This window comes from Osmerus eperlanus, unplaced genomic scaffold, assembly GCF_963692335.1.
Source record: "Osmerus eperlanus unplaced genomic scaffold, fOsmEpe2.1 SCAFFOLD_633, whole genome shotgun sequence".
NCBI classification, from domain to species: domain Eukaryota; kingdom Metazoa; phylum Chordata; class Actinopteri; order Osmeriformes; family Osmeridae; genus Osmerus; species Osmerus eperlanus.
In genome coordinates, this window is record NW_026911135.1 from 2,501 (window position 1) to 17,049 (window position 14,549).

The following is a 14,549-nucleotide window of genomic DNA, read 5'->3' on the forward strand; positions in this document are numbered from 1 at the left end:
AGACCTCTCTAGCCTCACGTGGACAGACGCTCACACACTCACACACACACTCACACACAGTCAGCATGTGTGTGTGTATGCATAAGTGTGTGTGTGTCTGCATGTATGTGTGTATGCATATGTGTGTCTGCGTATGTGTGTGTGTGTCTGCATGTATGTGTGTATGCATATGTGTGTCTGCGTATGTGTGTGTGTGACTACACTATAAACAAAGTCTCTGATGGTGGCTTTCCTCCAGTTCCTTCTCCTCCCTCTCACACAAAGCCATGGATGTGACCTCCATACTAAACATGCAGAGTGTGTGTGTGTGTTTGTGAGCGTGTTTGTGTGTGTGTTGGTGGGCTGGGCTATAATTGATATGCCACCGTGATATATCAGACTAGGACGACTCTCCGGAGCTCTGCTATTATCTGAGATGAGCTGGCCGCAACACACGCACACACACACTCACACACACACACACACACACACACACACTCACACACACCAAGAGCTGAGTTCTCAGCTAATTGATTCGTTTCTTCCTCCTGTGATTTTCTCCACAGGAGTTCAGCTTGTTTACCGACTGCTTCCTTTACTGCCTGTTACTGCAAAAACAGGCCACCAGATCAGAAAACAGTCCAGCAGATCAGGAAACAGGCCACCAGATCAGAAAACAGTCCACCAGATCAGAAAACAGTCCAGCAGATCAGGAAACAGGCCACCAGATCAGAAAACAGTCCACCAGATCAGAAAACAGTCCACCAGATCAGAAAACAGTCCAGCAGATCAGGAAACAGGCCACCAGATCAGAAAACAGTCCAGCAGATCAGAAAACAGTCCACCAGATCAGAAAACAGTCCACCAGATCAGAAAACAGTCCAGCAGATCAGGAAACAGGCCATGCACCAGATCAGAAAACAGTCACCAGATCAGAAAACAGGCAGTTTAGAAAATGACTTGTTAAAGAAAGAAGTAGAACTGCTATGCACAGGCCTCTTCCTGCTTGGATTAGCTGCAATACAATTTGTCATTGCTGCAGTATGTCGGCCATGTTGGAACTACCATCAAACAGAAACTATCCTTTTAATTTCAGCGATTTATTGGCCCGGAAAGAGAGTTTAAACAGTTCAAAATAGTTAAATAGTTTGAATAATTCTAGTACAAACACGTAAACAAACTGATCTTTCTATCCTTTTCTCTCTGGCGCTCTTTCTCTTCGCTGGCCTCATCTGTCGCTCTCTTGTCATGGTCCCTTCACATCAGTCCTCTTTCAACCCTCTTCAGTTTGAAGTCATCCCTCCTAAACTGTCCTCCCTCTCTCCATCCCTCCTCCTCCCTGCGCCCTTAAACCTTGTGATGTTGTTGTTGATCTAATTGTTATTCAGGCGTGGAAACAGACCATCCTGGTTTCCTCACGTCTCTCCGACTCTGTCCCAGTTCAGTCACACGCTGACGCGCTCTCTTCTCCTCTCTCTCTCTCTCTCTCTCTCTCTCTCTCTCTCTCTCTCTCTCTCTCTCTCTCTCTCTCTCTCTCTCTCTCTCTCTCTCTCTCTCTCTCTCTCTCTCTGTCTCCCTCTCTCTCTCTCTCTCCCTCTCTCTCTCTCTCTCTCCCTCTCTCTCGTTCCTCTTTCTATCTCTCTCCCTCCTCTTCTCTCTCTTCAATGGCTGCTCCCATCGTCAGTGTCAAGTGAGAGTAAGTGTTTAGAGTATTAATAGACAGCAGCAGAACCCAAACACAGGCCAGGCAGGCTGTCAGGGACCTTCAGGGGCTTCGCTCTGTGATCCCTGCAGTTATATAACCACACAAGGCATTGATTGCAGAGTGGTTTTTAAGTATTTAAAGGGAAAAACTAAAATTATTGTTGTTTGTGGATGAGGGTGTGAGGAACTTACAGTCTGCGTGATGACATCAATTTAAAGGAGTTCCAGTGATGACATCACAACTTCTTGTGATGGCGAGGAGTCAAAAGGCCGCCTGATTGGCCGCCCGTTGTCCTCTGACACCCTGGCCCACACAGTGGAGACTTTGTTCTGATTGGCTGGAGGACAGTAGGTGACAGTGGGTTCTTTGTTCTTATTGGCTGGTGAACAGATTATAATGATGTGGGTCTTAGAGATGAAAGACTCTATTGACGGACGCTGAAGAGGAGGAAGAGGGGGATGAAAGAGAGGGGGTGAGAGGAGAGGGGTGAGAGAGGGGGTGAGAGAGGGGGGGAATAAAGAGAATGTAGAATGAGATAGTTTGGAGTGGAGAAACCCAGGAGGACGTGGAGCAGTATGATAGTGATGCTGTCTGACTGGGGAGTACACACACACACACTATACACACACACACACACTATACACACACACACTATACACACACACACACACTATACACACACACACATACACTATACACACACACACACACACACACACATAGCTGGGCCTGTATGTGACGCATAGCTGCCTCCCCTTCATAGTCTGACTAGCTCATTACAGGACTATAGGATTCTCCCTCAGGTCTGACTGGAGAGGATTGTGTGTGTGCGTGTGTGTGTGTGGACGGCTTGTTGAACCCAGGCCACACAGTGTGTGCGTGTGTGTGCTTGATTGAGCAGACGGCCCTGGTAGATCGATAGGGAGGCCAGTGTTCCCTGGTGCTGTACGTTAAAGGAACATTGCAACAGCTTCAGACACCCAGAGGAGCACTGGGTGTTGATGGGTAGAAACGCTAGAGATAGCCATACTGCTGTGGGGTTGTCAACAAAGCAATCATTCAGCAGATTTGTTCAGAATTTCAGCCAAAGCTACGTACAGGGTGAGGATTTGAACCTGGGACCTCCTGGTAATCAGTGGAGACTAAAGCTGTTCGGCTGAGCTAGGCCTTTTGTTGGGTAGAGACCGTAGACAGACTGCCGTGGTGTTGTGATGGTAGAGGCTGTAATCGTTAGTTTTTCTCTTTCACTCTCTCTCGCTTTCATGTTCTCAACTGTCACTCTTTCAACACTGCTATTTTCTGCGCCGTCTGACTGTGGAGAGACTGACTGCTGTGAGCTGTGAAGAACCTCCACCTCTGCAAAGAACACGCCAAAAAACTACCAAAAAAAATGTCCCCAACCTCAATAGAGACTCAAACAAAATCTGTGTGAACAATCACTGGAAGTAGCTTTAAGAAGGTGTGTTTGTTTTGCTCCACAGGGCTACTGGCGGTGACAGAGGAGCAGGTGATCACGATGATGGTGTAAACAACACAAACCCTCCACCACCAGGACTCCAGCACTGCACCTCTGTTTATCAGGAGAACTGCCCCAACCCTCCTCCTCCTGCCACCCCCTGGTGCCCCACCTCCCACCACGCAGCAGACTACCAGAGGAGTGGGAGAGACCACACACACACACACACTACCCCCAAAATGCCTCCTCTCTCCATCCTCCCTCCAAACGCCCTGTCCTTCCTCCTCCTCCTCCTCCTCCTCCTCCACCTCTCCTCCTCCACTTCCTCCCCCTCCCCTCCTCCCCCGTCTCCCCCCTTACGGGATTTCTCCCCCCCAGAAGGGGGTCTGACGCACCTCGTGGTCCACGGCCGGACCGGCGAGGTCTACCTCGGCGCCGTCAACTGGATCTTCAAGCTCTCCAGCAACCTCACCAAGTTACGCAGTCACGTGACCGGGCCCGTGGTCGACAACGCCCGCTGCTACCCCCCACCGGGCGTGCAGTCGTGCCCGTACGAGCTGGCGCAGACCGGCAACGGTCAACAAGCTGCTGCTGCTGGACGAGGGGCAGAACCGTCTGCTGGCCTGCGGCAGCACCTCGCAGGGGATCTGCCAGTTCCTGCGTTTGGACGACCTGTTCAAGCTGGGCGAGCCGCACCACAGGAAGGAGCACTACCTCTCCAGCGTGGCCGAGGCGGGGACCATGTCTGGGGTGGTGATCGGAGGGGAGGAGTTCGGGGCGGGCGGGGGCACGGGGAAGCTGTTCGTGGGGACGCCGATCGACGGCAAGTCGGAGTATTTCCCCACGCTGTCGAGCAGGAAGCTGATGTCCAGCGAGGAGAATGCAGACATGTTCAGCTTCGTGTACCAGGACGAGTTTGTGTCGTCGCAGCTGAAGATCCCGTCCGACACCTTGTCCAAGTTCCCCGCCTTCGACATCTACTACGTGTAACGGCTTTGCCAGCGAGCAGTTTGTGTACTACCTCACCCTGCAGCTCGACACCCAGCTCACCTCGCCGGACGCCAGCTCCGACCAGTTCTACACCTCCAAGATCGTGCGGCTCTGCGTGGACGACCCCAAGTTCTACTCCTACGTGGAGTTCCCTCTGGGCTGCTCCAAGGACGGGGTGGAGTACCGGCTCATCCAGGATGCCTACCTGACCCGTGCCGGGGCGAGGCTGGCTGGCTCGCTGGGCTGGGCGAGGGGGAGGAGGTGCTGTTCACCGTCTTCGCGCAGGGACAGAAGAACCGGGCGCGCCCACCCAAGGAGACGGTGCTGTGCGTGTTCACGCTGAAGAAGATCAAGCAGAAGATCAAGGAGAGGATCCAGTCCTGCTACAAGGGGGAAGGCAAGCTGTCCCTGCCCTGGCTGCTCAACAAGGAGCTGGCCTGCATCAACTCTGTAAGTGGACACTCTAGTACACTCTATATCTATACGTACAGAATCAGAATCAGTACTCTGTAAGTGTTCCCTCTAGTATACTATACATCCACATCAATGCCATACAATACTGCTTATATTGTGTACTTGGATGGATATTGATGGTGGTGATGATGATGGTGGTAATGATGATGGTGGTGTTTGTGGTGATAATGTTTTTGTTTGTATTTGGTAGCCGTGAAAGGGTTAGAGTGTGTGTGATCTTCAGCGTGTGTGTGTTAATGATCATAATGGAGACTATTGTGATGACAGGCTGGGGTCTCATTTTCTGGTAATGACTGCAGGATGGCTGAGTAGAGCACTCACACACACACACGCTCACAGATTACACTAGCCCTGTCCTTTTTATCAGGACACTGACACACAGGCACACACACCTTGCTCATACATTATTCACCTTGACTCACTTACTGTTATTCAGCCGTGCTCCATAACAATCATCTTTAAATCCCAAATCTGCCTGTCTCCCTCTTGTTCTCTCTCTCACTCCCCTCTCCCTCTATCTTCCTCTCTCCCCCCTCGCTCTTTCTTTCTTTCTCTCTCCCCCTCCCCTCCCTCCCCTCTCTCTCTCTCCCCCCTCTCCCTCCATCTGTCTGGGTGTCTGGTCTTGTTCCAGAGAGGGGCTTTGAGAGCCCATCCTGCAAGCACTGGGACAGGGATTTAGAAGGGTACTTGAATTGCTTATATGTGGTAGAGACAGACAGGCAGACAGGCAGGCAGGCAGACACAGACACATAAACAGATAGATAAGCAGAGAGGGAGAAACCATTTTGCCAGTTCTTTCAGGCAGGACAAACCTAAATAGTGCTAATGTATGCAGGACGTGTAAACGGTATCCATGACAGCATGCACCTTTATGGCTGTCAGTCACATCATGTGACGCCACGCCGTCACATGATGATCATGTCACAGACCCTCGTTGTGTCCAAGCGGAGGGTTGCTCCGTTGCCGATGGTGACCTTGGTGACTGTAGTCTCTCTCTCTCCTGCTCCATCTACCCTGTCTCGCTTGCTCTCTCTCTCTGTCTTGCTCATTCTCTCCCTCCCTCCCTCTCCCTCCCTCCCTCTCTCCCTCTCCCTCCCTCCCTCCCTCCCTCCCTCCCTCTCCCTCTCTCCCTCCCTCCCTCCCTCCCTCTCCCTCTCCCTCTCTCCTCTCCCTCTCCCTCCCTCCCTCCCTCCCTCCCTCTCCCTCCCTCCCTCCCTCCCTCCCTCCCTCCCTCCCTCCCTCCCTCCCTCCCTCCTCCCTCCCTCCCTCCCTCCCTCCCTCTCCCTCCCTCCCTCCCTCCCTCCCTGTCATACAGTCTGAATGTCCAGCTCGTCAGCCCCCTCAGCTGATGGCTCTGTGGTCAGGTAGCAGTTTATTGGAGTAGAAAGTGAATAAATGTTGTTATGTATGAAGGAGTGATAAGTTTATCTGGCTGCTGATGGAACAGGAAGAACTGCTAGCGTGTTCTGTTGTGACAGGAAATGACATCACCGCCAGTGACAGTCACACTTCCTGACAGTCTGATATCGCCACCAGCCAGCATGTTGAATTACCGGGGGGAAAACTGTGTGTGTGCTTGTGCATGTGTAGAGATGGCAAAAATACACACATTCTTCACTCAAGTAGAAGTAAAGAAATATGGGATCTGACATACACTTAAGTAAAAAGTAGCCATTACTACTACCTGTTTTAGTGTCACGCTGGTAACTGGACCTCACGCAGTGCATTCGCCAGGAATCCTTTTTGACAGACAATTTCAAACATCTCCCTCATATATGGCCTTGGGGGATCAGGAATGTCTCTATTCTCAGTCATGGAGACATCGCTAAAGCTCTGTCTCATCTATAACGTACCTTTATAAAAGTAGAGGAGAGAGGAGGAGAGGGAAGAGGAGAACAGAGTGAAGTAGAGTACAATAGAGCACAGTATAGTATAGTATAGTAGAGTCATCATCAATGATGCAAACTTATTTTTTTAAATATTTTTTTGAAATGTTTTTTCTCAAATATTTTTTCACAACTTTTCTTCCAACCTTTAGAAACCTTTTTTTCAAAACTTTTGTTTGAAAATATGTTTTAAACCTTTAAAAACCTTTTTTCCCCCCACACACACAGTGAAAGGAGAGAACTGGGAAGCTTAAAACGGAGTATAGCAGAGCAGAGCACAATAGAGTAAAGTAGAGTATAGTACAGTCCTCATCATTGTGAACTTTGAGGGAAAGTATTTTTTCAACCTTTAAAAAGAAAAGGAAAACAAACTTTCAAAGCTTTTTTTCACACACACAGAAGGAAAGAGGAAAACAGAGTTGAGCAGAGTACAATAGAGTTTAGTAGAGTATAGTAGAGTACAGTAGAGTATAGTACAATCCTCATCAAGGATGCAAACCTATTTAAAAAAAAATATTTCTTCAGAACTTTTTTTCTGAAATAGTTGTTCAACATTTCAAAACTTATATATTTGGTTTTTCCTTTAAAAACATTTTTTTCCATAGACAGTAAATGACAGCAGAATGGTACAGAGGGGAAAGGAGATGTAGTACAATTTAGTACAGTAGAGTATAGTAGAATCATCATTAAGTACTCATTAATGATGCAAAAAATATTTTTTCAAAATGATTTGTGCCTGATAAGTAAATGTAAAAGTAAAATTTCATCCAGTAAATGAAAAAAGCTGTACAATGACAATAAATACTATTGATCATGCCACCAAATACAGATTAAAACTAAAGTAACGAGCCTGGCTTTAAAATGTAAGAAGTAGAAGGTGCAGATATTTGTGTGAAAAATGTAAGGAGTGAAAGTAAAATGTTGCCAGAAAAATCTACTGATGTACTGAAATAATGAATAACTAAGTATTTGTTCATGGTTACTTCCCATCTCTGTGCATATGTGTGTGTGTGCATTTCTGCTTGAATGTATGTGTGCTTGTATGTGTGTGCTGGTGTGTGTGTGTGTGTATGCATGCTCTCTTCAGATCCTGTAGTCCAGCCAGATCCATCCTAGCCATGAACGCTGCTCTTGGGAAGACATAATTGGATTATCTGTGGCCTCGCTGGGTTTATTTCAGATTAAGAAGATTATAATCCAGTGTTTGCTTGTCCAACAGGGCTAAAAGCATCAGCAGGGTTGCATTACATTGAAGCAAGATGGTGCGGGGGGGGAGGGGGGGTGTAAGGGAGGAGGCTAGGAGAGGAGGAGGAGGAGGAGGAGGAGAGAAGGAAAGGAGGGTTGTAAGTGGGTAGGTTTTGGTTAAAAAAAAAAAGTGGGAGAGGCGATTGGAGGGAAAAAAGGAAAGGAGGCTAGGAGAAGGGTCTAGGAGGCTAGGAGAAGGGTCTAAGAGGCTAGGAGAAGGATCAAGGAGGCTAGGAGAAGGGTCTAGGAAAGGAGCCTATAGTGAAAGGACACAGCATAGTAGGATTCCCACCAAACACAGTCCCACTTGTATCCTACATAAACTCGGGAGAGTGGTTTAGCTCTGTACTTTAGTGTGGGGGAGGAGGAGGCTTTTTCCAAATACGTCCACTAAAGCAAACATTGATCATAATCCGAAGGAAGGACTTATAGTGCATCTAAACCAGCCAAGATAAATTATAATACATCATTAAAAGAAAAGATTTGAATTACTAGTTCAGCATTTACCTGGGTCTTTGGGTTTAAGTCTTTTGTTCATTTTTCACTTAATTATTACAATTATTCGTTAACCATTCGACGGTCTTCGGGTATGTAGTCTTTCCTAAAATGTTCACGTGACTGATCCAATTCAACAGTCACGAGGCACGACCACGAGAAACGTAAACTGTTCAACGCTGACACTAGTTCTCCGGAGTCATATTAAATTTTGATAAAAATTCGTTCACGAACGACACATGATTACAACGTTGATATGACATGTGTCAAAATGTGCATCTCGTTTCCGATACTAGCGTTGCTAGTATTTTTTTCCGGAAGGTTCCGTTGCACCGTTTAGGAAATATTTGTGGCGACGTTAGCTATCTACCAATGTTAGCTGGCAACAGTTTTTTTGTTGCTAGCTAGCAACAGTAGCTAGCTATGTTTGTTGCGTATGACATCACTCACCGGCATGCATTGGCGCTTTTTAAGGCTGTTTTAACCGATCAAGCCAGGAAAACAAGGGCTACTTCGGAGTCCTGGGAATAGTAGTAGGTCAAGAAGTTTTAAAAAACCCAAAGAAAGGCAGAAACGGCCGCTGAAATTGATAAAAAAAATGCAGTGACCGCTCCCTGAAAGGTAAGAGCTAAAGTAATGTTGCTAGCTAGCATAAAGGGATACATATAACCGGTTCTCGACATTTACATTTAGTCATTTAGCAGACGCTCTTATCCAGAGCGACTTACAGTAGGTACAGGGACATTCCCCCGAGGCAAGTAGGGTGAAGTGCCTTGCCCAAGGAGACAACGTCATTTGGCACGGCCGGGAATCGAACTAGCAACCTTCAGATTACTAGCCCGATTCCCTAAACGCTCAGCCACCTGACTCCCTTTTATGCGTCAGGAATTTTAAGAAAATTTACATATAGTAATACAAATAAAAAACGTTATGTCATATCATAGTACTTGAATATGTTGATGCACACCTATATAAAAACATTCCGGCTTAAAAATCTAATTGTATTAGAAATCTTATTGTTTCACAATTTAGCTAGCTTGCGAGTCCGGGGGGGGGGGGGGGGGGTAGCCTGGCTCTGCCCTCCTACGTACTTCCGCTCAATTTTCATTTTGCTTCTGTACTGCGTCTGGGCTTGAGGTATATTGGTCAGATGTCTCCGGTAAACTTTTTACCGGTCCAATCAACGAACAGAGGGAGTGGCTGAGAACGATGACGTTGATGTAGTGCGCTAGTTTGTGTTGTAGTTCCGTAATGGAGGCGGAGAAAGATGCGAGCGAAGCCATTCGGTCCGTTGTGGCAACGCTGCCGTATATCCAGAAGTTAAAGCCGGAGCAAGAACAATCTTTGATCCCCACAGGGTTTGTTTGATTTTCCAGCTAGCTCCGTTAGTGGTGAAGGAGTTGGCTAAGGCGAACGCTAGCGACACAATATAAATGAGGACCGTCAAATATTTAGAAAGACTGTTTGGAGGGGTGGGAGGAGAGGAGGGAAAGAGAGAGATGTGGGAGGGGGAGCAGGGGAGAGGGAGATAGGGGATGAAGGGAGAGGAGTGAGGGGGGGGGTAGAGAATATGAGAGGAGAGGAAGAGAGAGGAGTGAGGTGGGGGGAGGAAGAGAGAGAAGAGGAGTCACGTGCAGTCCCACATCAACACCCTTAGAGCCTTGACACACCCCAGGAGCCTGGGAACAGGGAGAAAAACAACACACATACATACACCAGAGCTAAGGGCAGAGCTGATGTAGGTCAGTAATGTTCCTAAACTGACCTAAATACTGTTTCCTACTGAGGCCACAAACCCACAACACACAGCTGCTTTCAATCATTCTGGAGGATGGAGGGAGGGAGGGAGGGAAGGAGGGAGGAAATATGGAGGGAGAGAGGGAACGGGAGGGAGGGAGACGGAGCGAGAGGGATAGAGAGAAAGAGAGTGAGTGGAAAGGAGGGAGAGAAAGGGAGAGAGAGATTTGGCTGTACTGTGCGACTTGTATTGGCATTCAAACTATTCCTCTGGTCCGTAACAGAGGGCTGCAAGTTGTTTTCCCTCATGTCTCTAACACACTCTTCCTTTCTGTCCTAACTTTCTCCTTTCCTCCCCTCTTAACTTCTCCCCTCCCATCCCCTCCCCTCCTCTGGTCAAATGCCTGTGTGCTGACCAGTGTGTGTCCGAGCATGTGTTGGTCATACACTATCTTATAATGAGACTCTACTGGCACACAACCCCCCCCCCCCCCACACACACACACACACACACACACACTCTCACTCCAGGCCAGCGGGGTGACTGGAGGAGTGTGTGTGGTGTGTCGGGTCAGTAGAGGGGGGATCCAAACATCTGTTTGACAGGCTGGGCCTTCCCTGTTCAGCATGCACGCACACACATACTCAAGCAAACACAAACACACACTCACACAAACATACACTCGCACGTACATAGACACAAACACACACATACCCTCGCACATACAAACACATAAGCGCTCACACACACACAAACTGGCTGATGATGGTTGAATGGTTTGCTGACTGGCTGGCGGTCTGACTTGCTATTTGGTTGGCTGGTTGGCTGTTTATCTGCTGGTGGTTCTAGGCATGCCTAATCCAGAACCAGCTGTGCTTACACACACACACACACACACACACACACCATTACATAAAGCCATTCTGTCATGCTGTAAGTGTTGTTATCAGTTGCATCAGTCTGGTCTCATGGTGACTCCAGACTTGTACTCTGCTCGCTAGGGACACTGGTGTGTGTGTGTGTGTGTCGGTGTGTGTGTGTGTCGGTGTGTGTGGTTAAAAGCCAAGCTTCTTCTACATAACAGCTCAAAGCTCTTTATACCTATTGTCAAATTAATCTCTTGAGAACTCTTTCTCTCTCACACACACACTTAATGTATTTATATAGCCTACATATGCAGCACACACACATTTATCTACACGCACGCACGCACACACACTTCTTTGTAAATCTGGGATGTTGCTATTGATTGACCCAAGTAGTCCCGGGTGGAGATACTGACTGATAGACACAGGGAGAGATAAGGAGAGGAAGGAAGAGGGGGAGATAGGGGGAAGGAGAGAGAGAGAGAGGGGATGGGGTCGATGAGATGGTGTAGAGATTAGACCGTTAGATTACTGATCCACAAGGACTGGAACACACACACTCTGGATGGCATGTGTTTCAGAAGGTTGTGTATTATTCAGAGGCTGTGGTAAAACTCCCCATTCTGCCTCTCACCATTCCAGCTCTACTCGTTCATTCTCTCCCATCTTTCCCTCTTTCCCTTGTTCTTTCTCTCCTTTTGTCTTTTTAACCTCCTATCTCTTCCTCTCCCTCTCCTTCCCTTCTTCCTCTTTCTGTTTCTCTCTTTCACCAGCTCCTCCTTTCCTCTTTCTCCTTTTCGTTCTTCATTTCCTGATCTGTCTCTCTCTCTCTCTCCCTCTCCTCTTTCTCCCTTCCTCTTCCCCTTCTCTCCTCTTCCACTCCTCCTCTCCTCTTCACTCACTCACCCTCTCCCTCCTCTTCCCCTTCTCTCCTCTTCCACTCCTCCTCTCCTCTTCACTCACTCACTCACCCTCTCCCTCCTCTTCCCCTTCTCTCCTCTTCCTCCTCTCCTCTCCTCTTCACTCACCCTCTCCCTCCTCTTGTTCCTCTCTCTTCCACTCCTCCTCTCCTCCCTTCCTCTCTCTCCACAGTTCCCTACAGGAACTCATCCGTGCTGGGCAATAGTTTGCAGACTGTGTGTCTGAAAGTTTGTTGTGTTGGTGTAGTGCTGCATCATTACCACAGAGTCAACATGCAGTCCAAGATCTCTGTCACACACACACACACACACACACACAGGCCTGCACCCTACTGGAACGTGTAGATTAGACTGCATCACCCAGGGCATCTTGGGAGTACTTTAACAGGAGAATAACCTCCAGTCCACAGCAACATGCTCTGCTACTGAGGACTGGCTGCCCTGGCTGTTTATATATATCACGGAGCCAGGCGTCATGTTTACCACACACACACATACACAGACACACTTTTCTCTCCAGCATTTTAGGGAACAAGGACATGGTGCCCCACTTTGTCCTCTCAGAATACACACACACTTGCTTGGTCACACACACACACACACACACACACACACACACACACACACTCACAGTGTGCTTCTCCTTTGTACCCGGGCTGGCCCTGTGGAGGAGATGCCAGCCCCTCACTGAGTGAGTTATGAGGGGTGCAGAGGGGGTGAGGGGGAGACACAGGGGGGAGGTCAGGGGGGTCGAGAGGGAAGACACAGGGGTGGAGGGGGGAGGTAAAGGAGAAGGCGAGGGAGAGGGTGTGGGGGGAGATGGGGGTCGCTAACCCTCTTGGACTAATAAAGCCATCTGGCCCCTGGAATGGAGGGAGGGAGGGAAGGACAGAGGCAGGGAGGGAGGGAGGGAAGGAAGGACAGAGGGAGGGAGGGAGGGAGGGAGGGAGGGAAGGAGGGAGGGAGGGAGGGAGGGAGTGAGGGAGGGAGGGAAGGAAGGAAGGAAAGGGGACATCGATGGGGGGAAGGGAGGGTAGTGTGTGTGGAGGGGGGGCTGGGGTAGGGTGGAGGGGAGAAGGGGGAGCTGTCAACTGGCTCCAGAGCTTTAACAACATGTACATCCTTGTCTGGAGAGCTTACCAGCCGTGCGTGTGCGCTTGATTGATTAACCCCTATGGAAGAGGAATGTCTTGTAACGAATGAGGCCAATCTAGTGTGTTAATTAATGTTCTGTGGGCTGTTTGTGTGGGGGGGCTGGAGGTTGCTAGTCTAATCCAGGTGTTGCTAATAAACTCCATGTTTCAGAGCATGTGAGAGATATCACCATCTATATTCTGCAGATGTGTCAATCACACATTAATTACCCATGATGTACTGTGACAGTGTGTGCCTCTGAACATTATTTACAGAGATATAACTGACTCCTCTTCCCCTATCACCCCCTCCTTCTCCTCCTCCTCCCACTCCCCTCCCCTATTCTCCCCCTCTCCTCCCCCCTCGTCCTCCTCCCCCTCCCCCCTCCTCCTCCTCCTCCCCCCTCCTCCTCCCCCTCCCCCCTCCTCCTCCCCCCTCCCCCCTCCTCCTCCCCCTCCCCCCCCCCCCCTCCTCCCCCCCCCCTCCTCCCCCTCTCCCCTCCTCCCCCCCCCCCTCCTCCCCCTCTCCCCTCCTCCCTCCCCCCCCCCTCCTCCCCCTCTCCCCTCCTCCCCCCCCCTCCTCCCCCTCTCCCCTCCTCCCTCCCAGCCCCTCCAGATAGATGATAACTTCTGTGGTCAGGACTTCAACCAGCCCCTGGGGGGCACCAGCACTATCGAGGGCCTGCCCCTCCTGGTGGACCGGGAGGGGGGCATGACCTCGGTGGCAGCCTACGCCTACAGCGGACACACAGTGGCCTTCACAGGCACACGCACCGGGCGTCTGAAGAAGGTAGGTCCTCCCACCAGGGAGACGTGAGGGTGGGGATGTGCATAGATATATATAAAGACAAGATGTCTTACGGCGGAGTCTAGAACGTCCACACATGGCGGCCATCGGCCATCTTGCTACAGTCAACTCGCTCACCATAACATTGTGTTGATGCTACATGTACTTTTTAAATGACCATAACTTGCTCAATTTTCAACCGATTTTGAAACGGTTTGGTTTGTTATCAATGTTAGAGATGTCGTTATGGCCACTGCATACTTAGGAATATTTTTTATTTATTTATTTATATATAGAATAGAAGTATGCAGTGGCATAACGACATCTCTGACGTTGATAACAAACCAAACCGTTTCAAAATCGGTTGAAAAATTGAGCAAGTTATGGTCATTTAAAAAGTACATGTAGCACCAACACAATATTATGGGTGAGCGAGTTGACTGTAGAAAGATGGCCGCCATGTGCGGACGTTCGACTCCGTTGTCCGGCAACGCGGACGAGACATCTACCCTTTATATATCTATGGGGATGTGTGTGTGTGTTGGGGAGGCGGTGGGGGTTGTATAAGGTAGGCTGCTGGTGTCTATTTTCTTTGCGAGTGTGTACGTGTGGTGTGTGTGTGAAGGAGGGGGGGCAGGGGTTGTGTGTGAGTCTGGAAGGTAGGCCGCTGGTTCTTTACTTCCGTATGTGTGCGTGGGTGTGTGTGGGTTTATTGGTGTGTGTATGGAAGCCTGCTGGTCTTTCTGTTCCCAGAGAGCTGTACTGGTTTATTTGCTCTGCGAATGTGTGTGTGTCTTTCTGTGTAGCTCCTGTATTGTGTGTGTGTGTGTCTTTCTGTGTAGCTCCTGGATTGTGTGTGTGTGTGTCTTTCTGTG

The 14,549-nt window shown here is 49.2% G+C and overlaps 1 pseudogene; it reads left to right on the forward strand.

The window, feature by feature from the left end:
- The first annotated feature begins 3,170 nt into the window (after positions 1–3,170).
- On the forward strand, positions 3,171–13,677 carry LOC134015695 (plexin-A1-like; annotated as a pseudogene).
- Positions 13,678–14,549: the final 872 nt, after the last annotated feature.